This window comes from Acipenser ruthenus, chromosome 10, assembly GCF_902713425.1.
Source record: "Acipenser ruthenus chromosome 10, fAciRut3.2 maternal haplotype, whole genome shotgun sequence".
Classification (NCBI taxonomy): Eukaryota; Metazoa; Chordata; class Actinopteri; order Acipenseriformes; family Acipenseridae; genus Acipenser; species Acipenser ruthenus.
This window is the reverse complement of record NC_081198.1, coordinates 21,655,053-21,681,213: the sequence shown is the minus strand read 5'-3', so window position 1 is coordinate 21,681,213 and position 26,161 is coordinate 21,655,053. Positions and strand designations below refer to the sequence as shown.

At 46.9% G+C, this 26,161-nt stretch overlaps 9 non-coding genes and 4 pseudogenes across 9 annotated transcripts; all 13 read left to right on the top strand.

The window, feature by feature from the left end:
* The first annotated feature begins 1,012 nt into the window (after nucleotides 1-1,012).
* Nucleotides 1,013-1,167, top strand: LOC131738722 (U2 spliceosomal RNA; annotated as a pseudogene).
* A 598-nt stretch (nucleotides 1,168-1,765) lies between these two features.
* LOC131739276 (U2 spliceosomal RNA) lies at nucleotides 1,766-1,956 on the top strand. The gene has a single exon (XR_009330444.1). It is a non-coding gene; the product is annotated as a U2 spliceosomal RNA (small nuclear RNA).
* Nucleotides 1,957-2,540: 584 nt separating this feature from the next.
* On the top strand, nucleotides 2,541-2,731 carry LOC131738955 (U2 spliceosomal RNA). Its single transcript, XR_009330123.1, has one exon. It is a non-coding gene; the product is annotated as a U2 spliceosomal RNA (small nuclear RNA).
* A 592-nt stretch (nucleotides 2,732-3,323) lies between these two features.
* On the top strand, nucleotides 3,324-3,514 carry LOC131738211 (U2 spliceosomal RNA). Its single transcript, XR_009329775.1, has one exon. It is a non-coding gene; the product is annotated as a U2 spliceosomal RNA (small nuclear RNA).
* Nucleotides 3,515-4,096: 582 nt separating this feature from the next.
* Nucleotides 4,097-4,287, top strand: LOC131739275 (U2 spliceosomal RNA). The gene has a single exon (XR_009330443.1). It is a non-coding gene; the product is annotated as a U2 spliceosomal RNA (small nuclear RNA).
* Nucleotides 4,288-4,882: 595 nt separating this feature from the next.
* On the top strand, nucleotides 4,883-5,073 carry LOC131739274 (U2 spliceosomal RNA). The gene has a single exon (XR_009330442.1). It is a non-coding gene; the product is annotated as a U2 spliceosomal RNA (small nuclear RNA).
* Nucleotides 5,074-10,723: 5,650 nt separating this feature from the next.
* LOC131738516 (U2 spliceosomal RNA) lies at nucleotides 10,724-10,934 on the top strand (annotated as a pseudogene).
* Nucleotides 10,935-11,516: 582 nt separating this feature from the next.
* On the top strand, nucleotides 11,517-11,707 carry LOC131739273 (U2 spliceosomal RNA). Its single transcript, XR_009330441.1, has one exon. It is a non-coding gene; the product is annotated as a U2 spliceosomal RNA (small nuclear RNA).
* A 596-nt stretch (nucleotides 11,708-12,303) lies between these two features.
* LOC131738954 (U2 spliceosomal RNA) lies at nucleotides 12,304-12,494 on the top strand. The gene has a single exon (XR_009330122.1). It is a non-coding gene; the product is annotated as a U2 spliceosomal RNA (small nuclear RNA).
* Nucleotides 12,495-13,092: 598 nt separating this feature from the next.
* Nucleotides 13,093-13,283, top strand: LOC131738953 (U2 spliceosomal RNA). The gene has a single exon (XR_009330121.1). It is a non-coding gene; the product is annotated as a U2 spliceosomal RNA (small nuclear RNA).
* A 2,686-nt stretch (nucleotides 13,284-15,969) lies between these two features.
* LOC131738780 (U2 spliceosomal RNA) lies at nucleotides 15,970-16,124 on the top strand (annotated as a pseudogene).
* A 7,058-nt stretch (nucleotides 16,125-23,182) lies between these two features.
* LOC131738787 (U2 spliceosomal RNA) lies at nucleotides 23,183-23,337 on the top strand (annotated as a pseudogene).
* A 597-nt stretch (nucleotides 23,338-23,934) lies between these two features.
* On the top strand, nucleotides 23,935-24,125 carry LOC131738952 (U2 spliceosomal RNA). Its single transcript, XR_009330120.1, has one exon. It is a non-coding gene; the product is annotated as a U2 spliceosomal RNA (small nuclear RNA).
* The last annotated feature ends 2,036 nt before the right edge of the window (nucleotides 24,126-26,161 follow it).

Below are 26,161 nucleotides of genomic sequence, written 5' to 3'. Positions count from 1 at the left end.
AGAGAGAAACACCAGCCCATATCTTCTGGGAGTGTGATGTGGCTGGCAGTGTCTGGCTCTCTGTCTCTGTCTTCCTAAACAGGTTTGCTGACACGGCCAAGATGACCGCTGAGACTGTGCTCTATGGGCCTGCGGGAGGAATCACTACCAGCACAGCTAAGTGCGTTTGGCGTGTCATCAATGTTGTCAAGCAGATCCTGTGGGAAGGCCGTAACGTCTGTGTCTATCACAAGCAGGAGCTAGACACTATCACCACGACCAGAAGGGCACAAACTCTTATCAAGGACTTTGTAATTCTGGACATCCGGACCCTCGGGAAGGACAAGGCCTGCGCGGAGTGGAGGATCGCCGGACTTCAGGACGTGAAGATGGAATAAAGGAAAAAACTGGAACCGCTAGCTCCTAGGAGCGGGACTACGGGGCACCGTTAAGCCATTTATTTATTTTGTCATGCCAGCACTCCGCCCTTTTTAGCTGGCATGACCGTTTTTTGAACGGTGCCCTGGTTTTATGTAGTCTTTTTGTTTCAGTTTTATGGATTTTTATTTGATTTACGTTGAATGTTTTATTTGATTTTGTTTTGTTTTGTTTTATGTGTCTAAAAGATTTTTAATGTTAACTATTAAAAGTTACATTTTAAGTGTTTTAAAATTTTAGAATTTTAACTCACTGTTTCACACACTGTCCCTTTCCCCTGTCCCTGTTTTAGTAATATAGTTTTATGTTCACTTTTGAACCTTTTTTAGAGAGCACTCCCCGGCCCTCACAAGCACTGGTTTTTTATAGATGGTTCTTTTTTTCCAGTCACTTTTAAAACAGCACAGGTTTTTTTCATGTTGATTTTAATCTGTGTCTGTTTTAACCATGTACAAAGCACAATTGTCTTGGTGTTTTTAAATGTATTTTAAATGCTTTTAAAACAAAATGTATGTCTGTATGCATGAATGTCATCTTTAAAAGAAATGTAAAATGAATGAAAAAACGAATGGGTGTAAATGTAAAAAAATGTAAAATCTCAATAAAAGAGTATTAATATCTGATACGTCCCCTATCAGGGGACCATATATTAAATTGATTTTTGGAATCGGGAGATGGAACAGGGGCTTGCTCCGTCCACTCCACGCATCGGCCCGGTATTGCAGTACCTCCGGGAACGGTGCACACCTTTCTCTAACGTTGGTCAAAGTCAGATCTGGATCTCTCCTGTGAGCATTTTGTCTACCCCTGCTGGAGGGAGAGTGCCAGTGTTGATGCAAGTTTTCCCGCCGTTTTACTTCTTTTTTTTTCTTTCTCTCTTTCTTTCTTTCTCTCTTTCTTTCTCTCTTTCTCTCTTTCTTTCTCTCTTTCTTTCTTGCTGTCTTTCTTTCTTTTATTCACATGTGGTGATGATGTAGACAGCAGCAGGTTGTTTCCTGGGAGCATGCAGCTAACCAGACAAGTGTGGTGGAACATGTCCCTATGCCAGGACCTTCTTAGCAAGCCAGCCAGCCAGCGAGGCACAGTTGTAGTTACCCAAGGCACCTTGCACAGCATAGCAGCTTGGCATGACTATTTGTAAGACGCACTCCGCCAGTTTATGTTTTGTTTTTGGTGTTATGTGTGTGTTTTTGCTTTGTTTTGTTTTCTCCTGCTTAAATTGCACATTTCCCCTCTGGAAGCAGCAGCCCGTTTTTTGGGGGTCTGCTTGTGCTTGGAATTTTGCACCCACCTTTGAATCCCCCTGTGCCGTCCGGGCTGGGGGGCCCCGGGCAAGGGCCAAGTCGCCATCGCTTCTCGGCCTTTTGGCTAAGATCAAGTGTAGTATCTGTTCTTATCAGTTTAATATCTGATACGTCCCCTATCAGGGGACCATATATTAAATTGATTTTTGGAATCGGGAGATGGAACAGGGGCTTGCTCCGTCCACTCCACGCATCGGCCCGGTATTGCAGTACCTCCGGGAATGGTGCACACCTTTCTCTAACGTTGGTCAAAGTCAGATCTGGATCTCTCCTGTGAGCATTTTGTCTACCCCTGCTGGAGGGAGAGTGCCAGTGTTGATGCAAGTTTTCCCGCCGTTTTACTTCTTTTTTTTTCTTTCTCTCTTTCTTTCTTTCTCTCTTTCTCTCTTTCTTTCTCTCTTTCTTTCTTGCTGTCTTTCTTTCTTTTATTCACATGTGGTGATGATGTAGACAGCAGCAGGTTGTTTCCTGGGAGCATGCAGCTAACCAGACAAGTGTGGTGGAACATGTCCCTATGCCAGGACCTTCTTAGCAAGCCAGCCAGCCAGCGAGGCACAGTTGTAGTTACCCAAGGCACCTTGCACAGCATAGCAGCTTGGCATGACTATTTGTAAGACGCACTCCACCAGTTTGTTTTGTTTTTGGTGTTATGTGTGTGTTTTTGCTTTGTTTTGTTTTCTCCTGCTTAAATTGCACATTTCCCCTCTGGAAGCAGCAGCCCGTTTTTTGGGGGTCTGCTTGTGCTTGGAATTTTGCACCCACCTTTGAATCCCCCTGTGCCGTCCGGGCTGGGGGGCCCCGGGCAAGGGCCAAGTCGCCATCGCTTCTCGGCCTTTTGGCTAAGATCAAGTGTAGTATCTGTTCTTATCAGTTTAATATCTGATACGTCCCCTATCAGGGGACCATATATTAAATTGATTTTTGGAATCGGGAGATGGAACAGGGGCTTGCTCCGTCCACTCCACGCATCGGCCCGGTATTGCAGTACCTCCGGGAACGGTGCACACCTTTCTCTAACGTTGGTCAAAGTCAGATCTGGATCTCTCCTGTGAGCATTTTGTCTACCCCTGCTGGAGGGAGAGTGCCAGTGTTGATGCAAGTTTTCCCGCCGTTTTACTTCTTTTTTTTTCTTTCTCTCTTTCTTTCTTTCTCTTTCTTTCTCTCTTTCTTTCTTTCTCTCTTTCTTTCTTGCTGTCTTTCTTTCTTTTATTCACATGTGGTGATGATGTAGACAGCAGCAGGTTGTTTCCTGGGAGCATGCAGCTAACCAGACAAGTGTGGTGGAACATGTCCCTATGCCAGGACCTTCTTAGCAAGCCAGCCAGCCAGCGAGGCACAGTTGTAGTTACCCAAGGCACCTTGCACAGCATAGCAGCTTGGCATGACTATTTGTAAGACGCACTCCGCCAGTTTATGTTTTGTTTTTGGTGTTATGTGTGTGTTTTTGCTTTGTTTTGTTTTCTCCTGCTTAAATTGCACATTTCCCCTCTGGAAGCAGCAGCCCGTTTTTTTGGGGTCTGCTTGTGCTTGGAATTTTGCACCCACCTTTGAATCCCCCTGTGCCGTCCGGGCTGGGGGGCCCCGGGCAAGGGCCAAGTCGCCATCGCTTCTCGGCCTTTTGGCTAAGATCAAGTGTAGTATCTGTTCTTATCAGTTTAATATCTGATACGTCCCTTATCAGGGGACCATATATTAAATTGATTTTTGGAATCGGGAGATGGAACAGGGGCTTGCTCCGTCCACTCCATGCATCGGCCCGGTATTGCAGTACCTCCGGGAACGGTGCACACCTTTCTCTAACGTTGGTCAAAGTCAGATCTGGATCTCTCCTGTGAGCATTTTGTCTACCCCTGCTGGAGGGAGAGTGCCAGTGTTGATGCAAGTTTTCCCGCCGTTTTACTTCTTTTTTTTTCTTTCTCTCTTTCTTTCTCTCTTTCTCTCTTTCTTTCTCTCTTTCTTTCTTGCTGTCTTTCTTTCTTTTATTCACATGTGGTGATGATGTAGACAGCAGCAGGTTGTTTCCTGGGAGCATGCAGCTAACCAGACAAGTGTGGTGGAACATGTCCCTATGCCAGGACCTTCTTAGCAAGCCAGCCAGCCAGCGAGGCACAGTTGTAGTTACCCAAGGCACCTTGCACAGCATAGCAGCTTGGCATGACTATTTGTAAGACGCACTCCGCCAGTTTATGTTTTGTTTTTGGTGTTATGTGTGTGTTTTTGCTTTGTTTTGTTTTCTCCTGCTTAAATTGCACATTTCCCCTCTGGAAGCAGCAGCCCGTTTTTTGGGGGTCTGCTTGTGCTTGGAATTTTGCACCCACCTTTGAATCCCCCTGTGCCGTCCGGGCTGGGGGGCCCCGGGCAAGGGCCAAGTCGCCATCGCTTCTCGGCCTTTTGGCTAAGATCAAGTGTAGTATCTGTTCTTATCAGTTTAATATCTGATACGTCCCCTATCAGGGGACCATATATTAAATTGATTTTTGGAATCGGGAGATGGAACAGGGGCTTGCTCCGTCCACTCCACGCATCGGCCCGGTATTGCAGTACCTCCGGGAATGGTGCACACCTTTCTCTAACGTTGGTCAAAGTCAGATCTGGATCTCTCCTGTGAGCATTTTGTCTACCCCTGCTGGAGGGAGAGTGCCAGTGTTGATGCAAGTTTTCCCGCCGTTTTACTTCTTTTTTTTCTTTCTCTCTTTCTTTCTTTCTCTCTTTCTTTCTCTCTTTCTCTCTTTCTTTCTCTCTTTCTTTCTTGCTGTCTTTCTTTCTTTTATTCACATGTGGTGATGATGTAGACAGCAGCAGGTTGTTTCCTGGGAGCATGCAGCTAACCAGACAAGTGTGGTGGAACATGTCCCTATGCCAGGACCTTCTTAGCAAGCCAGCCAGCCAGCGAGGCACAGTTGTAGTTACCCAAGGCACCTTGCACAGCATAGCAGCTTGGCATGACTATTTGTAAGACGCACTCCACCAGTTTGTTTTGTTTTTGGTGTTATGTGTGTGTTTTTGCTTTGTTTTGTTTTCTCCTGCTTAAATTGCACATTTCCCCTCTGGAAGCAGCAGCCCGTTTTTTGGGGGTCTGCTTGTGCTTGGAATTTTGCACCCACCTTTGAATCCCCCTGTGCCGTCCGGGCTGGGGGGCCCCGGGCAAGGGCCAAGTCGCCATCGCTTCTCGGCCTTTTGGCTAAGATCAAGTGTAGTATCTGTTCTTATCAGTTTAATATCTGATACGTCCCCTATCAGGGGACCATATATTAAATTGATTTTTGGAATCGGGAGATGGAACAGGGGCTTGCTCCGTCCACTCCACGCATCGGCCCGGTATTGCAGTACCTCCGGGAATGGTGCACACCTTTCTCTAACGTTGGTCAAAGTCAGATCTGGATCTCTCCTGTGAGCATTTTGTCTACCCCTGCTGGAGGGAGAGTGCCAGTGTTGATGCAAGTTTTCCCGCCGTTTTACTTCTTTTTTTTCTTTCTCTCTTTCTTTCTTTCTCTCTTTCTTTCTCTCTTTCTCTCTTTCTTTCTCTCTTTCTTTCTTGCTGTCTTTCTTTCTTTTATTCACATGTGGTGATGATGTAGACAGCAGCAGGTTGTTTCCTGGGAGCATGCAGCTAACCAGACAAGTGTGGTGGAACATGTCCCTATGCCAGGACCTTCTTAGCAAGCCAGCCAGCCAGCGAGGCACAGTTGTAGTTACCCAAGGCACCTTGCACAGCATAGCAGCTTGGCATGACTATTTGTAAGACGCACTCCACCAGTTTGTTTTGTTTTTGGTGTTATGTGTGTGTTTTTGCTTTGTTTTGTTTTCTCCTGCTTAAATTGCACATTTCCCCTCTGGAAGCAGCAGCCCGTTTTTTGGGGGTCTGCTTGTGCTTGGAATTTTGCACCCACCTTTGAATCCCCCTGTGCCGTCCGGGCTGGGGGGCCCCGGGCAAGGGCCAAGTCGCCATCGCTTCTCGGCCTCTTGGCTCAGATCCAATGTATGTGGCGTGACCGCAGCAGAGGATTGTGTGAAGAAGGAGAAGGCGATGGCAACGGCAGAAGATTCATCGGCCCAAGGGGTGCGATTGCTGAACACGGTGAGGTTTAACCTGAAGAAGAAAGATGGAATGCTGCCGGTGCTGGGAAGGACGGATTTCGCAAGAAAGATCGTGCTGGAAAATCTTAGATGTTCTACTGCTGATATCTACTGCCTCCAGGATGTCACCTCTCGTGGGATTTTTGACGTGACATTTGCAACTGCAAGTACCTGCTCAATAGTATGGAAGCGATGTCTTGAAGGTAAAAACTCTGCTCCTTTGTCGGATTTTGTGATTGAGCCACTGTTTGTGAGGGAAATTAGACCTTTAACTGTTCACATGTACAACCCCTATGTACAAGATGCAGACATTGCCACCTTTTTGAAAAGGTTTTGTGATGTTTTAAGCCCCGGTTCCAAAATTAGAGACACACTGGGGATTTGGAATGCTAAGAGACAGTTCCGTGTAAGGCTACGGCCCTGCAGTACAGTGGAAGGAGGGGTGATACATCCACCAGCCTCTTTCTCAATTGGCGGGAACAGGGGGTATTTATACTATCCGGGTCAGCCGATAAGATGTCGGAAGTGCGGAAGGGAGGGGCACACCGCAGAGGCCTGTGTGGCTGATTTCTGCAGGAAATGCCAGACAGAGGGACACACAGCATCCGGATGTGCGGCTCCTGTGGAGTGTAATCTGTGTGGTTCTCGGGAGCATGTTTTTAAGAACTGTCCATCCAGGGTTCGCAGTTATGCGGAGGCTGCTCGTTCGGCTTCGGAGGTTCCAAAGGCTGCCTGTTCTGGTTTAGCTGTTCGGACTTCCATATCAAGAGAGGTGTCCGATGCTGTGGGCACTGCTCCGGTTGCTAGTCTGTCTACGGGTCCTGCTGCTGCTCCTCCTGCTGCTCCAGTGGCTGGCCCCGTTGCGGTTCCTGTTGCTTCTGCTGCTGCCGTGGTCCCTGTGGTTTCTGTTTCTGTTGCAGATTCCGCTGGCGTCGTGGCTGAGACTGGTCCTGTTGTGTCTGGTAAGGATGTTGATCTCAGCCAGGCTTCCCGTGTCCTTGCAGCTGCTGTTGCTGGAGCACCCCCGGGGGTTGCTGGTGACTGTAGTTCGTGGGGTGAGATCATGGAGACCCAGGAGTCAACGGTGATGTATTCTTCAGTGCTTCGTGATCCCAGAGTGAAGAGTAGGAGGAAGGAGATAGTCTCGGAGGACGAACAGCCTACAAAAATCAGCAGATCTGATTCCAGAGTGTCAGTTTCTGCTGATGTTGTGGGTAATGTGGATATTTCAGACTTTACAGAGTCCTCAGACTCTAGGGGGGTGCCAGGATGTTCCCAGGTTTTTGAGTCCTTCGGGACTTCTGACTCTTCAGTTGGCTCGGGTGGAGGTGCCAGTCCAGGTCTTGAAATTGATGCCTTCTCCCCTGCCTCCGTGGACTCGGAGGACATGTGTTTCGGGAATGTAGAGGTTTTCTGTAGCATCACCGGTATGCCTAAAGATGGCCCGGGTAGGCCAGACTCTTAATATTTTGTGTTTTTGTGGTGTTTTTTGTTTTTTTTCCCCTTTTAATGATCAGCCTACAGTATATGTCCATTAATGTTCGCAGTGTAAAAAGCACTGTTAGGTTGGTCTCTATTCTTTCTTTTTTGGCTTCTCAGAATTGTGATGTCTTTTTTTTACAGGAGTGTTCCATTCCTCATGGGGCTCGGAATCTGTCTAAGTGGTGGTCTTATGGGCCTTCCATCTGGTCTGGGGGGAATGATTGTAAATCCTCGGGGGTGGCAGTTCTTTTTAAGGGGAAAGATTTCAACATTCTGGAAAGGAAAGAAGTGGTACCTGGCCGTCTATTATTAGTTGATATTCTGTACAAGGATTTCCCTTCCAGGCTAATTAATGTATATGCATCCCCCTGTAAAAATGAAAGATATGATTTATTTCAGTTGGTTCCTCCCTATTTGGTGGTTTCTAAGCCTGTTATTCTGGTGGGGGATTTCAATTGTGTAATTGATTCAGATGGTAGATCTGGTTCATCTAGTGTTAAACTGGATAAATCATCCCTTTTTTTAAGTGACATGGTGAAGTCTGCTAGATTGGTGGATGTGGGTAAACAGACTGGGATGTTTACTTGGGCCCGAGCAGACGGGTCTTCAGCGTCACGTATTGATTTCTTTTTTGTTTCTCCTGTGTTTAAGGTTCAGAGCTGTTCTACTTTACCAGTTTTCTTTTCAGATCACAAAGCTTTATGTTTTACAGCTGATATTTCCTCCTCCTGTTCCTTCGGGCTTGGGGTTTGGAAGTTAAACGTGGAACTCTTGACTGAGAGCAATGTTAAAGAACTAAAGGAGTATCTTGTAAATTGGAGGTCACTTAAATGCTGTTTTGACTGTCTGGGGGATTGGTGGGAACATGTGAAGATGAAAATTAAGAGTTTTTTTATTAAAAAAAGTAAACAGTTAAATAAATTAAAAAAGAGAGGCTTTGTTAAAATTCAAGCCCGGTTACAATCTTTGTTTGTTTTGTTGGAGTCTGGTTGGGAGGTGAGGGAAGAAATAGAGGGTGCCAAGGCTGAGTTAAAGAAGTTTTTTCAAGAAGAGGCCAAAAAGATAATGTTTAGATCTAAGGTCGAAATACTAGAAAAAGATGAAATGTGTAGCAGATTTTTCTTTAAAAAGGTCCATGCAAATGTGTCTAGTGTTTCTGAGGTGTATGACTCCCAACAGAATGTGATGAAATCTAAGACCGATATTCTAAATGTTATTGGGGATTTTTATTCATCTTTGTATTCTGAGAAATCATCTAATCCAGATTTATGTGAGTTGTTTTTTTCCAAGATTCCCAACACCTTGGAGGAGGATTCTAAAACTTTTTTGGGCAGGCCACTTTCTCTGTCAGAGTTGGGGGAGGCGATTAAGTCCTGTAAAAAGAATAAGACCCCTGGTGGTGATGGGCTGCCAGTGGAGCTGTACTTGGCTCTGTGGGAGGTAATTGGGCCCGATCTTTTAGAAGTTTATAATGGAATTTTGGATAATGGGAAAATGCCGGTTTCTCTTCGAGAAGGTGTGATTACGCTGATTTATAAAAAGAAAGGGGATAGATTAGACATAAAAAATTGGCGTCCAATCACTTTGTTATGCGTCGATTATAAGCTTTTAGCAAAGGTAATGGCTAATAGATTAAAAACGGTAATTGCTGAAGTGATGGATCCAGACCAGACGTGTGGTATCCCTGGTCGTAAAATTTCAGATACTCTTTGTCTGGTCAGGGATGCTATTAGTTATTTACAGGACCGTAAGGTAGAATCTGTTTTGGTCTCTTTGGACCAGGAGAAAGCTTATGATCGTGTATCGCATGCATTTATGTTTAAAGTCTTAGAACGTTTAGGTTTTGGTGAGCAGTTCTGTAAGTGGGTGAAGTTATTATATAATGATCTTTTTAGCTCTGTGTTGGTAAACGGGTGGAAAACAGACCCTTTTTTAGTTAAATCGGGAGTTCGACAGGGGTGTCCTTTGTCCCCCTTATTGTTTGTGTGCTGTATTGAGATGTTTGCAGGGTTTATAAGGGCTGATAAATGTATTCAAGGCATTGTGATTCCAGGAAGCGGGGGGACTCAGCTTAAATGCGTCCTTTATATGGACGATGTGTCTGTGTTTTGTAGAGATCAGCCTTCAATAGATAAATTAATCCAGGTGTGTGATTGGTTTGGTCAAGCTTCTGGGGCAAGGATTAATTTTGAGAAAAGTGAAGCTATGTTTTTTGGGTTGTGGTCTAGTGGTATTTCAATACCCTTTTCTGTGAAAACAGACTTTATAAAAATTTTGGGGATCTGGTTTGGGGGTGAAGGGGCTATTTTAAAATCATGGGAGGAGAGGTTGTCAAAGGTCAACCAAAAGTTTGGTTTGTGGCAGCAAAGGGTATTGACCTTAGAAGGTAAAGCTCTAGTGCTCAGGAATGAGATTTTACCTGTTTTATTGTATGTTGCACAAGTGTGGCCCTTGCTATATGCCTGTATTAGGGCCATTAATAAGGCAGTGTTTCATTTTATTTGGGGGTCTAAAATGGATAGGCTCAGTCGGGCTATTATGTTTAAGCCTGCAAAGAATGGGGGTAAAAATGTTCCGGACTGTGTATCCATCCTTATGAGCACTTTTGTATGTAATGTTTTGCAGATTTGTTTACTCCCACGTTACAAGTCTACTAAATGTTTCTTCTTTCTGAGGTTTTATATGTATGCTTCTTTGAGAAAGTTTGGCTGGGTTTCTTTGTCATTATCATTACCACACAGTTGGTCGGTTCCTTTTTATTTAAATACAGTGTTGAAGTTTGTCTACAAAAACAAGCTGGAGTCTTTATCATTGGAAGATTGGAAACCCCGGATCGTCACTTCTAAGATTAATAGATATGAGGAAGTAGTTCCGATAGGAGTGTTCATGGAACAGACAGTAGTAAAAATTTGGGAGAATGTGTCCGCTAAAGTTTTGATTAACAGACAGAAAGACATAGCATGGATGTCAGTGCACAGATGTTTGCCTGTTAGAGCTTTTTTTCATGCACGAGGTCTCACTCCTGTAAATGTGTGTCCCCGACAGGAATGTAAATGTGAAGAAACTGTGTTTCATTTATTTATTGAATGTTTTTTTTCTAAACAGGTGCTGTTTAGTGTACAGTGTTTATTTGAAAAGTTTTTACCAAAAGAAGTTTTAACAAGTGATTTCCTTCTTTATGGTATTCTTCAGCAGCCCTATGATGAAATGAATAGAATGTGTGCTTGGATAATAGCTTGCTGTTTGAAAGATGTATTGTGGACTGCTCGCAATGTATTGATAATGAAAAGGAAACGTCTGTCTGTATGGTCATGTAAGAAATTAATAATGTCTTTGTTAAAGGACTATTTGTTAAAAGATGAAAGGAAGTGTGGGTTAGATTTTGTTAAAAAAAAATGGAGAGCAGTTCTTGAATTGTAACATACAGTGTGTTTTTTTCCTGTATTGTGTTTGAGTTGAATTAAAGGTATAAAAAAAAAAAAAAAAAAAAAAAAAAAAAAATCTGTTCTTATCAGTTTAATATCTGATACGTCCCTTATCAGGGGACCATATATTAAATTGATTTTTGGAATCGGGAGATGGAACAGGGGCTTGCTCCGTCCACTCCATGCATCGGCCCGGTATTGCAGTACCTCCGGGAACGGTGCACACCTTTCTCTAACGTTGGTCAAAGTCAGATCTGGATCTCTCCTGTGAGCATTTTGTCTACCCCTGCTGGAGGGAGAGTGCCAGTGTTGATGCAAGTTTTCCCGCCGTTTTACTTCTTTTTTTTTCTTTCTCTCTTTCTTTCTCTCTTTCTCTCTTTCTTTCTCTCTTTCTTTCTTGCTGTCTTTCTTTCTTTTATTCACATGTGGTGATGATGTAGACAGCAGCAGGTTGTTTCCTGGGAGCATGCAGCTAACCAGACAAGTGTGGTGGAACATGTCCCTATGCCAGGACCTTCTTAGCAAGCCAGCCAGCCAGCGAGGCACAGTTGTAGTTACCCAAGGCACCTTGCACAGCATAGCAGCTTGGCATGACTATTTGTAAGACGCACTCCGCCAGTTTATGTTTTGTTTTTGGTGTTATGTGTGTGTTTTTGCTTTGTTTTGTTTTCTCCTGCTTAAATTGCACATTTCCCCTCTGGAAGCAGCAGCCCGTTTTTTGGGGGTCTGCTTGTGCTTGGAATTTTGCACCCACCTTTGAATCCCCCTGTGCCGTCCGGGCTGGGGGGCCCCGGGCAAGGGCCAAGTCGCCATCGCTTCTCGGCCTTTTGGCTAAGATCAAGTGTAGTATCTGTTCTTATCAGTTTAATATCTGATACGTCCCCTATCAGGGGACCATATATTAAATTGATTTTTGGAATCGGGAGATGGAACAGGGGCTTGCTCCGTCCACTCCACGCATCGGCCCGGTATTGCAGTACCTCCGGGAATGGTGCACACCTTTCTCTAACGTTGGTCAAAGTCAGATCTGGATCTCTCCTGTGAGCATTTTGTCTACCCCTGCTGGAGGGAGAGTGCCAGTGTTGATGCAAGTTTTCCCGCCGTTTTACTTCTTTTTTTTTCTTTCTCTCTTTCTTTCTTTCTCTCTTTCTTTCTCTCTTTCTCTCTTTCTTTCTCTCTTTCTTTCTTGCTGTCTTTCTTTCTTTTATTCACATGTGGTGATGATGTAGACAGCAGCAGGTTGTTTCCTGGGAGCATGCAGCTAACCAGACAAGTGTGGTGGAACATGTCCCTATGCCAGGACCTTCTTAGCAAGCCAGCCAGCCAGCGAGGCACAGTTGTAGTTACCCAAGGCACCTTGCACAGCATAGCAGCTTGGCATGACTATTTGTAAGACGCACTCCACCAGTTTGTTTTGTTTTTGGTGTTATGTGTGTGTTTTTGCTTTGTTTTGTTTTCTCCTGCTTAAATTGCACATTTCCCCTCTGGAAGCAGCAGCCCGTTTTTTGGGGGTCTGCTTGTGCTTGGAATTTTGCACCCACCTTTGAATCCCCCTGTGCCGTCCGGGCTGGGGGGCCCCGGGCAAGGGCCAAGTCGCCATCGCTTCTCGGCCTTTTGGCTAAGATCAAGTGTAGTATCTGTTCTTATCAGTTTAATATCTGATACGTCCCCTATCAGGGGACCATATATTAAATTGATTTTTGGAATCGGGAGATGGAACAGGGGCTTGCTCCGTCCACTCCACGCATCGGCCCGGTATTGCAGTACCTCCGGGAACGGTGCACACCTTTCTCTAACGTTGGTCAAAGTCAGATCTGGATCTCTCCTGTGAGCATTTTGTCTACCCCTGCTGGAGGGAGAGTGCCAGTGTTGATGCAAGTTTTCCCGCCGTTTTACTTCTTTTTTTTTCTTTCTCTCTTTCTTTCTTTCTCTCTTTCTTTCTCTCTTTCTCTCTTTCTTTCTCTCTTTCTTTCTTGCTGTCTTTCTTTCTTTTATTCACATGTGGTGATGATGTAGACAGCAGCAGGTTGTTTCCTGGGAGCATGCAGCTAACCAGACAAGTGTGGTGGAACATGTCCCTATGCCAGGACCTTCTTAGCAAGCCAGCCAGCCAGCGAGGCACAGTTGTAGTTACCCAAGGCACCTTGCACAGCATAGCAGCTTGGCATGACTATTTGTAAGACGCACTCCGCCAGTTTATGTTTTGTTTTTGGTGTTATGTGTGTGTTTTTGCTTTGTTTTGTTTTCTCCTGCTTAAATTGCACATTTCCCCTCTGGAAGCAGCAGCCCGTTTTTTGGGGGTCTGCTTGTGCTTGGAATTTTGCACCCACCTTTGAATCCCCCTGTGCCGTCCGGGCTGGGGGGCCCCGGGCAAGGGCCAAGTCGCCATCGCTTCTCGGCCTTTTGGCTAAGATCAAGTGTAGTATCTGTTCTTATCAGTTTAATATCTGATACGTCCCCTATCAGGGGACCATATATTAAATTGATTTTTGGAATCGGGAGATGGAACAGGGGCTTGCTCCGTCCACTCCACGCATCGGCCCGGTATTGCAGTACCTCCGGGAACGGTGCACACCTTTCTCTAACGTTGGTCAAAGTCAGATCTGGATCTCTCCTGTGAGCATTTTGTCTACCCCTGCTGGAGGGAGAGTGCCAGTGTTGATGCAAGTTTTCCCGCCGTTTTACTTCTTTTTTTTTCTTTCTCTCTTTCTTTCTTTCTCTCTTTCTTTCTCTCTTTCTCTCTTTCTTTCTCTCTTTCTTTCTTGCTGTCTTTCTTTCTTTTATTCACATGTGGTGATGATGTAGACAGCAGCAGGTTGTTTCCTGGGAGCATGCAGCTAACCAGACAAGTGTGGTGGAACATGTCCCTATGCCAGGCTTGTGGCGTCCCAGGGAGGTCCATCACGGATATTTTAATGTTAACAAGGGACATTCTGGCTTATTCTAGAGAACGGAACCATCCCCTCTGCCTGTTCAACCTTGACCAGGAGAAGGCGTTCGATAGGGTAAGCCATGAATATATGTACAAAGTGATGGACCAGATGAAATTCGCTCCTGGACTTAGGGAGTGGGTTAAAACCATATATACAAACATTAGTACCCAAGTCTTGGTGAACAGGCACCTGACTGGTAAAATATCTATCCAGTCAGGGGTCAGACAGGGTTGCCCACTATCCCCACTGCTATATGTCGTGTGCATTGAACCCCTCCTGCAGGCAATTCGTAGGGATACCAATATAACTGGTTTCCAGCTACCTGGATCCAACGGGGTCCAGGTCAAAACAACAGCATATATGGACGATGTGTCACTCATTTGCACCAACACATCGTCGGTACCTCGGATTAGTAATATCCTTGAGAAGTACTGCACGGCGACCGGGGCAGTGATTAATAAGTCCAAGAGCGAAGTCTACGTGTCTAAAAATTGGCAGGTAGATAGGGAACTGTCGGACATGTACCCTGTCAAAAAGGACAAAATCAAGATTCTGGGCCTCATTTTCGAGAACAATAGCTCGGGGGCCCAGAGCTGGACGGCGGCCATTAACCAGGTCCGTAAAAAGATTGGCGGATGGAGCACAAGATCCTTAACAATGACGGGTAGAGTATTAATAACCAAGTCTATACTGTTCCCCATCCTCTCTTATGTAGGAAAAATCTTTCCCCCAGACAGGACCACCAAAAAAGTGGTGGACCGCATTATCCACCGCTTTATCTGGGGCAGCAAGATGGAGAGGGTAAAGCGAGCCACCCTGAGTAAAGCCGACAAGAAGGGAGGTAAGGGGGTCCCGGACGTTGTGCAGCTCACCCGAGTGCAGGGGCTCACGCAAACTATCAAGAACATCCAGGCCCTGGACAGGAAGGTATGTTACATGAATCGTTTCTATTTTGCCACCTGTCTCAGGGCCTTGGGCCTCTGCACTATTGATAACACCGTGCCGTACTCCTGGGACCCCCCATTGTATTATAGAACCTTAAGGGACACTATATATAAATTGGGCTTAGATAAAGCAAAATTGGCCTCCTGGGAATACAAGGCTGTAACTAAATATCTTGCCGGTTCCCAGGAAATTGAAAAAGTAGCTACTTTCTCCCTCACCCAAATCCAAAAAATCTGGGAGAATGTGTCTCACAGCTGCCTCAGTAATGTCCAGAAGGATATAGCATGGAACACCGTCCACAGTGCACTCCCCACTCGAGCGTTCATGTTCAGGAGGGGACTAGCCCAAGTAGAAACATGCCCCTATGCAAAGTGCCGCAAGAGAGAAACACCAGCCCATATCTTCTGGGAGTGTGATGTGGCTGGCAGTGTCTGGCTCTCTGTCTCTGTCTTCCTAAACAGGTTTGCTGACACGGCCAAGATGACCGCTGAGACTGTGCTCTATGGGCCTGCGGGAGGAATCACTACCAGCACAGCTAAGTGCGTTTGGCGTGTCATCAATGTTGTCAAGCAGATCCTGTGGGAAGGCCGTAACGTCTGTGTCTATCACAAGCAGGAGCTAGACACTATCACCACGACCAGAAGGGCACAAACTCTTATCAAGGACTTTGTAATTCTGGACATCCGGACCCTCGGGAAGGACAAGGCCTGCGCGGAGTGGAGGATCGCCGGACTTCAGGACGTGAAGATGGAATAAGGGAAAAAACTGGAACCGCTAGCTCCTAGGAGCGGGACTACGGGGCACCGCTAAGCCTTTTATTTATTTTGTCATGCCAGCATTCCGCCCTTTTTAGCTGGCATGACCGTTTTTCAACGGTGCCCTGGTTTTATGTAGTCTTTTGTTTCAGTTTTATGGACTTTTATTTGATTTACGTTGAATGTTTTATTTGATTTTGTTTTGTTTTGTTTTATGTATCTTTAAGATTTTTAATGTAAACTATTAAAAGTTACATTTTAAGTGTTTTAAAATTTTAGAATTTTAACTCACTGTTTTATACACTGTCCCTTTTCCCCTGTCCCTGTTTTAGATCTAGTTTTATGTTCACTTTTGAACCTTTTAGAGAGCACTCCCCGGCCCTCACAAGCACTGGTTTTTTATAGATGGTTCTTTTTTTCCAGTCACTTTTAAAACAGCACAGGTTTTTTTCATGTTGATTTTAATCTGTGTCTGTTTTAACCATGTACAAAGCACAATTGTCTTGGTGTTTTTAAATGTATTTTAAATGCTTTTAAAACAAAATGTATGTCTGTATGCATGAATGTCATCTTTAAAAGAAATGTAAAATGAATGAAAAAAACGAATGGGTGTAAATGTAAAAAATGTAAAATCTCAATAAAAGAGTATTAATATCTGATACGTCCCCTATCAGGGGACCATATATAAAATTGATTTTTGGAATCGGGAGATGGAACAGGGGCTTGCTCCGTCCACTCCACGCATCGGCCCGGTATTGTAGTTCCTCCGGGAACGGTGCACACCTTTCTCTAACGTTGGTCAAAGTCAGATCTGGATCTCTCCTGTGAGCATTTTGTCTACCCCTGCTGGAGGGAGAGTGCCAGTGTTGATGCAAGTTTTCCCGCCGTTTTACTTCTTTTTTTTTCTTTTTCTCTTTCTTTCTTTCTCTTTCTTTCTCTCTTTCTTTCTTGCTGTCTTTCTTTCTTTTATTCACATGTGGTGATGATGTAGACAGCAGCAGTTTGTTTCCTGGGAGCATGCAGCTAACCAGACAAGTGTGGTGGAACATGTCCCTATGCCAGGTCCTTCTTAGCCAGCCATATACTCTGGCTTCTCTACAGTTCGAATAAATCTTTCTAAGACTAAGGCTTAGAGGGTAGTGGCATTGCCCGCTCCCTCCGAGGGTCTGTGAGAGGTTTGTTCGGGTGAGGAGGAACAGAATTTTTTTTATTTTTGACTGGCTTTCTTCAGCTCGGCAACTCTTTGGAAGACTAATGCTCAGTCTGGTTTTGGCTTGCCCAATCCAGGCCGAGGGTATTTCAAGATTTTGTTGACTGTTGAGAGCAGTTTTTTCTTTTTCAGGCGGTTCCCGTTTTTTTCTTTTTCAGGCGGTTCCGGCTTTTCCAGACGTTCCTGGAGTTAGAGAGAAGGAGGACCTACCATCCAGACGACCTTTGAGGACCCTTTGATGACCTAGACGACCTCATCCCCAGCCCTTGATTGTAATCGAGATCCAGACCGAGAGAGCAGCAGGCGCCCAGCAGAGGGCGCCATCTGGGAGGAGCAGAGGGCGGCCCCGGACCCCGAGGAGGCGTCACAGCCACGATTCTTCCTACGTGGTCTCGGTGCCAAGCAGCGCCCCCTACTCCGCCAGGGAAGGACACCGTTCACCTGGGGAGGGGGTCCCTCTTGCGAGGCGACCATCTCCTCAGGGACTAAAGTAATAGTTCCTTCAACTGCCCAGATTTGCTGCTTACGTTGTCTCTTTTCCGTAGAGAGAGACAACCCGGACGTCCAGAGGCTTCTCCCACCCCAATCGGAGGAGCCAGCTGAAGGATGGCGTTCCGGCCAACCCAGGAAACCAGGAGGCACAATGCGGTGCGCTTCACAAGAAACAAGCAAGATGAAACGGAACCAGGACTGACGAGACTGGAGTTCAGCCGGACCATTCTTCAGAGGGGTATGGGTTTTTCCCCTTCTGACTTGAATTGTTTGGTGAAATTGCCAGGGCTTAAGGAAGTGTTTGAGGTCAGTTTTAGGAACCCCCAAAAGTTACAAGAAATGTGGTCCTTTTGGGGGGAGAATAAATATCTCGCTCCATACAAAGAATTTTGTGTGGATGCACTGACAGACAGAGAAATGAAAGTTGTTACTGTCCAATTTTTCAATGAGGCTGTTAGCGACTATGATATTACAACATGGCTTAACCGCTATGGGAGGGTGTCATCAGAAGGGAGGAAAATTACAGACGAAGATGGGGTTTGGACAGGAGCCAGAAAGTGGCTGGTACGCCTTAATGTTGATCCATCGGGCATTGGAGGCGTCCGCCACATTCCAAACTCCATAGTGTTAGGGCCCAACAGAGGGCTGGTATTCTATAATGGGATGCCAAAACTCTGCAGGAAATGTGGGGAATTAGGACACCTGGCGGCCGCGTGTACTGTAGTCAAGTGCAGGAACTGCGGCGCCCCCAACGAGACCAGCCACTGCAGAGAAGAGAGGCAGTGCAATTTGTGTGGAAAGAAGGGGCACCTGTTTAAGGACTGCCCCTCTTCCTATGCCAACATGGCCAGAGCCAGCAAGGCAAACATGAACAAGCCTAGGCCTGAGCAGGAAGAGGGAGCAAGTAACAAAGATCAGTCCACATCACCACCAACAGTATCCAAGACCCAGACTCCAGCACCACCATCATCACCAGCACCCCCCTCACCCCCCCGCCCCCGAGACATGTCCCGTTTTACGAGGACCCCTTCCCCCAGCCCAGAGAGAGAGTACAACAGCCACTCCACTAGCTCCTCCAGTAGCTCCTCTGATGCAGAACACGAGGCAGGGAGGGAGCCCGGACCCAGCAGCGGCCCCCCCCTGAGTAGGGCCCTCTCAGCGCCAGCACTCCCCCTCGGCTCTCGTTATGACGCCATAAGGATTGAGTCCGTGGGGGAGGAAAGCGAAAGCGACAGTGAAAGTGAGAGTGAGAAGGAGGGGAAGGGAGTGAAGAACCAGCAGAGGGTGGGGAAAAGAAAGGGTAGAGACGAGGGGGGGGAAAAGAAAGAAGATCAGGATCAAAGACAGCAAGTTGCAGGTGGCCCCCATAGATCCAAAACCAGCTAATGTCCACACAAAGTCCCCAGTCTTGCCCTCGCAGGCAGAGACGGAGGCGAGTGGGACGGCTACACTGCCGCCTAGTGGGCAGGTAGCAGCCAGCCAGGGCATCCCCAGCCAGCCTTCCCAGTCGTTGGCACAAACCCTAGCACACCTCGCAGAAGAGGTGTTCACTAATGCACCGAGGGAGAGGTCGGGGTCAACACCTTCCCTGACCAGCAGTACCTCGGTAGCAATGACCCTCTTCAAGCGAAGGGCCTCCCTTCAAAGCATCCTTGACCCCCTCCCTTGTATGGGCAAAACCAGGGGCCCCCTAGAGGTCCTCCTAGATACAGCACTGGAGGACATGGGAATACCCCTGGACGCGGTAAGCCAGAAGTCTGCTAACAGCTCCAATTCAACAGACGGTAACAGCCAAAGAATGCTGTCTGTCATAACCCCCCCAGGACAAAGCTGACCCACACGTTCCGAGGGGCCCTGAGCAAGTTCCACCAGACTTACCTTGTGGGGAGTTGAATAGCCCCAACAACTCCACGTACTGTGCATATAAAGACGGTGCCTTCTTGGACGAGGCAGCAGTGAGTACCTTCTCAGGGGTGATGGGAGTTGCAAATAAGCCCAAGCCCCCTCGAAGCAAGCGTAGAGCTAAGAGTAGGAAGAGTGTCCCGACCTCCCAATCATAGTCGCTATGGGGTGGACGCAGCGACTCCTTTTCTTGTTAGCTACCCTGATGGCCCTGATATGTGTGTCTGTTAATGTCAGGAGCATCAGGGAGACACAAAAAAGATTTGATGTACTAAACTATCTAGCTAACTTGAAAGCAGATCTCATCTTTCTGCAGGAGTGTGGTATTTCGTCGAGCCCTGATTATAGGGACCTGAAGGAGAGTTGGACCCTGGGGGACTCCTTCTGGTCGGGCTCCAACATAGCCAGAGCCGACGGAGTAGGTATCCTGTTTAAAAACCCATTTATTACCTCCCGCAGCAGCAGGGAGGTAGAACCTGGTAGAATTCTGAGCGTGGATGTGACATACAACAAAACTCCCCTCAGACTGGTCAATGTCTACGCACCCACTAACCAAAACGAAAGAGTTCAATTTTTTCCACAGCTGCGTCCACTCCTGCTGGGGAACGTACCCGTCATCGTGTCAGGTGACTTCAATTGTGCTCTGAGGGACGTAGACCGGAGCAGGCCACGCAACGACCGCTCTAGTAGAGTTTTGTCCTCCGTAATATCTGATTTCTCCCTGTGTGATGCAGGTAAGGACCTGGTGCCTCCCTTTACCTGGGTGAGCTCATCTGGGACCTCCTTCTCCCGTATAGATCTCGTCCTGCATACCAGCTCCCTTACGAAGACGGCAGTAGACACCCAGGCCGTCTTCTTCTCTGACCATAGGCTCCTGCAGGTAACATTGCAGGTCCCTCAGACCTCCCAGATGGGGTCAGGGGTCTGGAAATTAAACACCTCCTTACTCAATGACCCCTCCATAGCTGCAGCCTATAAGAGCAGGCTTGTTGAGTGGACCACTTTGCGTGACCTATTCAACTCCCCTATAGAGTGGTGGGAGATGGTCAAAATCAGAACTAAGGGTTATTTCATAGCAGCAGGCAAGAGGAAAGCAAAAGAAAGGAGGGCCAAATATAAACACCTGAATGCTGCCCTCCAGTGTCTGAGCCTGCTTCAGCTTCGGGGGTTCCCTGTAAGCGACGAGATAGCCCAGACCAAGCTAGATCTTTCAGTGCTTTGTAGGGAGGAACAACGAAAGGTCATGCACAATGCAAAAGTGCAAAAAATGGAGGAAGACGAAAAGTGTACTCGCTTCTTCTTCCAGAAAACGAGGGAGAAGCGGCACTTGATGTCCTCCATGCTCGACAGCAGGGGGAGGATAGTAGAGGATAGTGAGGGAGTGAAAAAAGTGGTAGAGAACTTCTATAGGGACCTATATAACATCAAAGCTACAGATGACACCCTGATAGAGTGGTTCCTGAGCCAGTTGGAGCCTGACTCAGTGCGGGACGACGAGGAGGAGGAGAAGGACCCAGAACTCACGCTGGAGGAGCTCACCCAGGCGGTTAAGACCATGAACACCGGTAAGACGCCAGGTCCAGATGGCATCCCGGGTGAGTATTACCATCTTTTTTGGGACATGCTAAAAGTCCATTTAGCGGAGGTCTACAGAGCGGTCTACAGGGAGAAGCGGTTGGGCCCTTCTATGCGGGAGAGTGTAATTACTCTCCTTCATAAGAAAGGGGAAGTTAAAGATCTACGGAATTGGCGCCCAATCAGCCTCCTTTGCGTGGATTACAAGATACTAGCCAAAGCTCTGATGCTCCGGCTACAAGTACACCTCCCTTTGGTCATTGGCCCCGACCAGGCTTGTGGCGTCCCAGGGAGGTCCATCACGGATATTTTAATGTTAACAAGGGACATTCTGGCTTATTCTAGAGAACGGAACCATCCCCTCTGCCTGTTCAACCTTGACCAGGAGAAGGCGTTCGATAGGGTAAGCCATGAATATATGTACAAAGTGATGGACCAGATGAAATTCGCTCCTGGACTTAGGGAGTGGGTTAAAACCATATATACAAACATTAGTACCCGAGTCTTGGTGAACAGGCACCTGACTGGTAAAATATCTATCCAGTCAGGGGTCAGACAGGGTTGCCCACTATCCCCACTGCTATATGTCGTGTGCATTGAACCCCTCCTGCAGGCAATTCGTAGGGATACCAATATAACTGGTTTCCAGCTGCCTGGATCCAACGGGGTCCAGGTCAAAACAACAGCATATATGGACGATGTGTCACTCATTTGCACCAACACATCGTCGGTACCTCGGATTAGTAATATCCTTGAGAAGTACTGCACGGCGACCGGGGCAGTGATTAATAAGTCCAAGAGCGAAGTCTACGTGTCTAAAAATTGGCAGGTAGATAGGGAACTGTCGGACATGTACCCTGTCAAAAAGGACAAAATCAAGATTCTGGGCCTCATTTTCGAGAACAATAGCTCGGGGGCCCAGAGCTGGACGGCGGCCATTAACCAGGTCCGTAAAAAGATTGGCGGATGGAGCACAAGATCCTTAACAATGACGGGTAGAGTATTAATAACCAAGTCTATACTGTTCCCCATCCTCTCTTATGTAGGAAAAATCTTTCCCCCAGACAGGACCACCAAAAAAGTGGTGGACCGCATTATCCACCGCTTTATCTGGGGCAGCAAGATGGAGAGGGTAAAGCGAGCCACCCTGAGTAAAGCCGACAAGAAGGGAGGTAAGGGGGTCCCGGACGTTGTGCAGCTCACCCGAGTGCAGGGGCTCACGCAAACTATCAAGAACATCCAGGCCCTGGACAGGAAGGTATGTTACATGAATCGTTTCTATTTTGCCACCTGTCTCAGGGCCTTGGGCCTCTGCACTATTGATAACACCGTGCCGTACTCCTGGGACCCCCCATTGTATTATAGAACCTTAAGGGACACTATATATAAATTGGGCTTAGATAAAGCAAAATTGGCCTCCTGGGAATACAAGGCTGTAACTAAATATCTTGCCGGTTCCCAGGAAATTGAAAAAGTAGCTACTTTCTCCCTCACCCAAAGCCAAAAAATCTGGGAGAATGTGTCTCACAGCTGCCTCAGTAATGTCCAGAAGGATATAGCATGGAACACCGTCCACAGTGCACTCCCCACTCGAGCGTTCATGTTCAGGAGGGGACTAGCCCAAGTAGAAACATGCCCCTATGCAAAGTGCCGCAAGAGAGAAACACCAGCCCATATCTTCTGGGAGTGTGATGTGGCTGGCAGTGTCTGGCTCTCTGTCTCTGTCTTCCTAAACAGGTTTGCTGACACGGCCAAGATGACCGCTGAGACTGTGCTCTATGGGCCTGCGGGAGGAATCGCTACCAGCACAGCTAAGTGCGTTTGGCGTGTCATCAATGTTGTCAAGCAGATCCTGTGGGAAGGCTGTAACGTCTGTGTCTATCACAAGCAGGAGCTAGACACTATCACCACGACCAGAAGGGCACAAACTCTTATCAAGGACTTTGTAATTCTGGACATCCGGACCCTCGGGAAGGACAAGGCCTGCGCGGAGTGGAGGATCGCCGGACTTCAGGACGTGAAGATGGAATAAAGGAAAAAACTGGAACCGCTAGCTCCTAGGAGCGGGACTACGGGGCACCGCTAAGCCTTTTATTTATTTTGTCATGCCAGCATTCCGCCCTTTTTAGCTGGCATGACCGTTTTTTCAACGGTGCCCTGGTTTTATGTAGTCTTTTTGTTTCAGTTTTATTGACTTTTATTTGATTTACGTTGAATGTTTTATTTGATTTTGTTTTGTTTTGTTTTATGTATCTTTAAGATTTTTAATGTAAACTATTAAAAGTTACATTTTAAGTGTTTTAAAATTTTAGAATTTTAACTCACTGTTCTATACACTGTCCCTTTTCCCCTGTCCCTGTTTTAGATCTAGTTTTATGTTCACTTTTGAACTTTTTTAGAGAGCACTCCCCGGCCCTCACAAACACTGGTTTTTTATAGATGGTTCTTTTTTTCCAGTCACTTTTAAAGCAGCACAGGTTTTTTTCATGTTGATTTTAATCTGTGTCTGTTTTAACCATGTACAAAGCACAATTGTCTTGGTGTTTTTAAATGTATTTTAAATGCTTTTAAAACAAAATGTATGTCTGTATGCATGAATGTCATCTTTAAAAGAAATGTAAAATGAATGAAAAAAACGAATGGGTGTAAATGTAAAAAATGTAAAATCTCAATAAAAGAGTATTAATATCTGATACGTCCGCTATCAGGGGACCATATATTAAATTGATTTTTGGAATCGGGAGATGGAACAGGGGCTTGCTCCGTCCACTCCACGCATCGGCCCGGTATTGCAGTACCTCCGGGAACGGTGCACACCTTTCTCTAACGTTGGTCAAAGTCAGATCTGGATCTCTCCTGTGAGCATTTTGTCTACCCCTGCTGGAGGGAGAGTGCCAGTGTTGATGCAAGTTTTCCCGCCGTTTTACTTCTTTTTTTTCTTTCTCTCTTTCTTTCTTTCTCTCTTTCTTTCTCTCTTTCTCTCTTTCTTTCTCTCTTTCTTTCTTGCTGTCTTTCTTTCTTTTATTCACATGTGGTGATGATGTAGACAGCAGCAGGTTGTTTCCTGGGAGCATGCAGCTAACCAGACAAGTGTGGTGGAGCATGTCCCTATGCCAGGACCTTCTTAGCAAGCCAGCCAGCCAGCGAGGCACAGTTGTAGTTACCCAAGGCACCTTGCACAGCATAGCAGCTTGGCATGACTATTTGTAAGACGCACTCCGCCAGTTTATGTTTTGTTTTTGGTGTTATGTGTGTGTTTTTGCTTTGTTTTGTTTTCTCCTGCTTAAATTGCACATTTCCCCTCTGGAAGCAGCAGCCCGTTTTTTGGGGGTCTGCTTGTGCTTGGAATTTTGCACCCACCTTTGAATCCCCCTGTGCCGTCTGGGCTGGGGGGCCCCGGGCAAGGGCCAAGTCGCCATCGCTTCTCGGCCTTTTGGCTAAGATCAAGTGTAGTATCTGTTCTTATCAGTTTAATATCTGATACGTCCCCTATCAGGGGACCATATATTAAATTGATTTTTGGAATCGGGAGATGGAACAGGGGCTTGCTCCGTCCACTCCACGCATCGGCCCGGTATTGCAGTACCTCCGGGAACGGTGCACACCTTTCTCTAACGTTGGTCAAAGTCAGATCTGGATCTCTCCTGTGAGCATTTTGTCTACCCCTGCTGGAGGGAGAGTGCCAGTGTTGATGCAAGTTTTCCCGCCGTTTTACTTCTTTTTTTTTCTTTCTCTCTTTCTTTCTTTCTCTTTCTTTCTCTCTTTCTTTCTTGCTGTCTTTCTTTCTTTTATTCACATGTGATGATGATGTAGACAGCAGCAGTTTGTTTCCTGGGAGCATGCAGCTAACCAGACAAGTGTGGTGGAACATGTCCCTATGCCAGGTCCTTCTTAGCCAGCCATATACTCTGGCTTCTCTTCAGTTCGAATAAATCTTTCTAAGACTAAGGCTTAGAGGGTAGTGGCATTGCCCGCTCCCTCCGAGGGTCTGTGAGAGGTTTGTTCGGGTGAGGAGGAACAGAATTTTTTTTTATTTTTGACTGGCTTTCTTCAGCTCGGCAACTTTTTGGAAGACTAATGCTCAGTCTGGTTTTGGCTTGCCCAATCCAGGCCGAGGGTCTTTCAAGATTTTGTTGACTGTTGAGAGTAGTTTTTTCTTTTTCAGGCGGTTCCCGTTTTTTTCTTTTTCAGGCGGTTCCGGCTTTTCCAGACGTTCCTGGAGTTAGAGAGAAGGAGGACCTACCATCCAGACGACCTTTGAGGACCCTTTGATGACCTAGACGACCTCATCCCCAGCCCTTGATTGTAATCGAGATCCAGACCGAGAGAGCAGCAGGCGCCCAGCAGAGGGCGCCATCTGGGAGGAGCAGAGGGCGGCCCCGGACCCCGAGGAGGTGTCACAGCCACGATTCTTCCTACGTGGTCTCGGTGCCAAGCAGCGCCCCCTACTCCGCCAGGGAAGGACACCGTTCACCTGGGGAGGGGGTCCCTCTTGCGAGGCGACCATCTCCTCAGGGACTAAAGTAATAGTTCCTTCAACTGCCCAGATTTGCTGCTTACGTTGTCTCTTTTCCGTAGAGAGAGACAACCCGGACGTCCAGAGGCTTCTCCCACCCCAATCGGAGGAGCCAGCTGAAGGATGGCGTTCCGGCCAACCCAGGAAACCAGGAGGCACAATGCGGTGCGCTTCACAAGAAACAAGCAAGATGAAACGGAACCAGGACTGACGAGACTGGAGTTCAGCCGGACCATTCTTCAGAGGGGTATGGGTTTTTCCCCTTCTGACTTGAATTGTTTGGTGAAATTGCCAGGGCTTAAGGAAGTGTTTGAGGTCAGTTTTAGGAACCCCCAAAAGTTACAAGAAATGTGGTCCTTTTGGGGGGAGAATAAATATCTCGCTCCATACAAAGAATTTTGTGTGGATGCACTGACAGACAGAGAAATGAAAGTTGTTACTGTCCAATTTTTCAATGAGGCTGTTAGCGACTATGATATTACAACATGGCTTAACCGCTATGGGAGGGTGTCATCAGAAGGGAGGAAAATTACAGATGAAGATGGGGTTTGGACAGGAGCCAGAAAGTGGCTGGTACGCCTTAATGTTGATCCATCGGGCATTGGAGGCGTCCGCCACATTCCAAACTCCATAGTGTTAGGGCCCAACAGAGGGCTGATATTCTATAATGGGATGCCAAAACTCTGCAGGAAATGTGGGGAATTAGGACACCTGACGGCCGCGTGTACTGTAGTCAAGTGCAGGAACTGCGGCGCCCCCCACGAGACCAGCCACTGCAGAGAAGAGAGGCAGTGCAATTTGTGTGGAAAGAAGGGGCACCTGTTTAAGGACTGCCCCTCTTCCTATGCCAACATGGCCAGAGCCAGCAAGGCAAACATGAACAAGCCTAGGCCTGAGCAGGAAGAGGGAGCAAGTAACAAAGATCAGTCCACATCACCACCAACAGTATCCAAGACCCAGACTCCAGCACCACCATCATCACCAGCACCCCCTCACCCCCCCGCCCCCGAGACATGTCCCGTTTTACGAGGACCCCTTCCCCCAGCCCAGAGAGAGAGTACAACAGCCACTCCACTAGCTCCTCCAGTAGCTCCTCTGATGCAGAACACGAGGCAGGGAGGGAGCCCG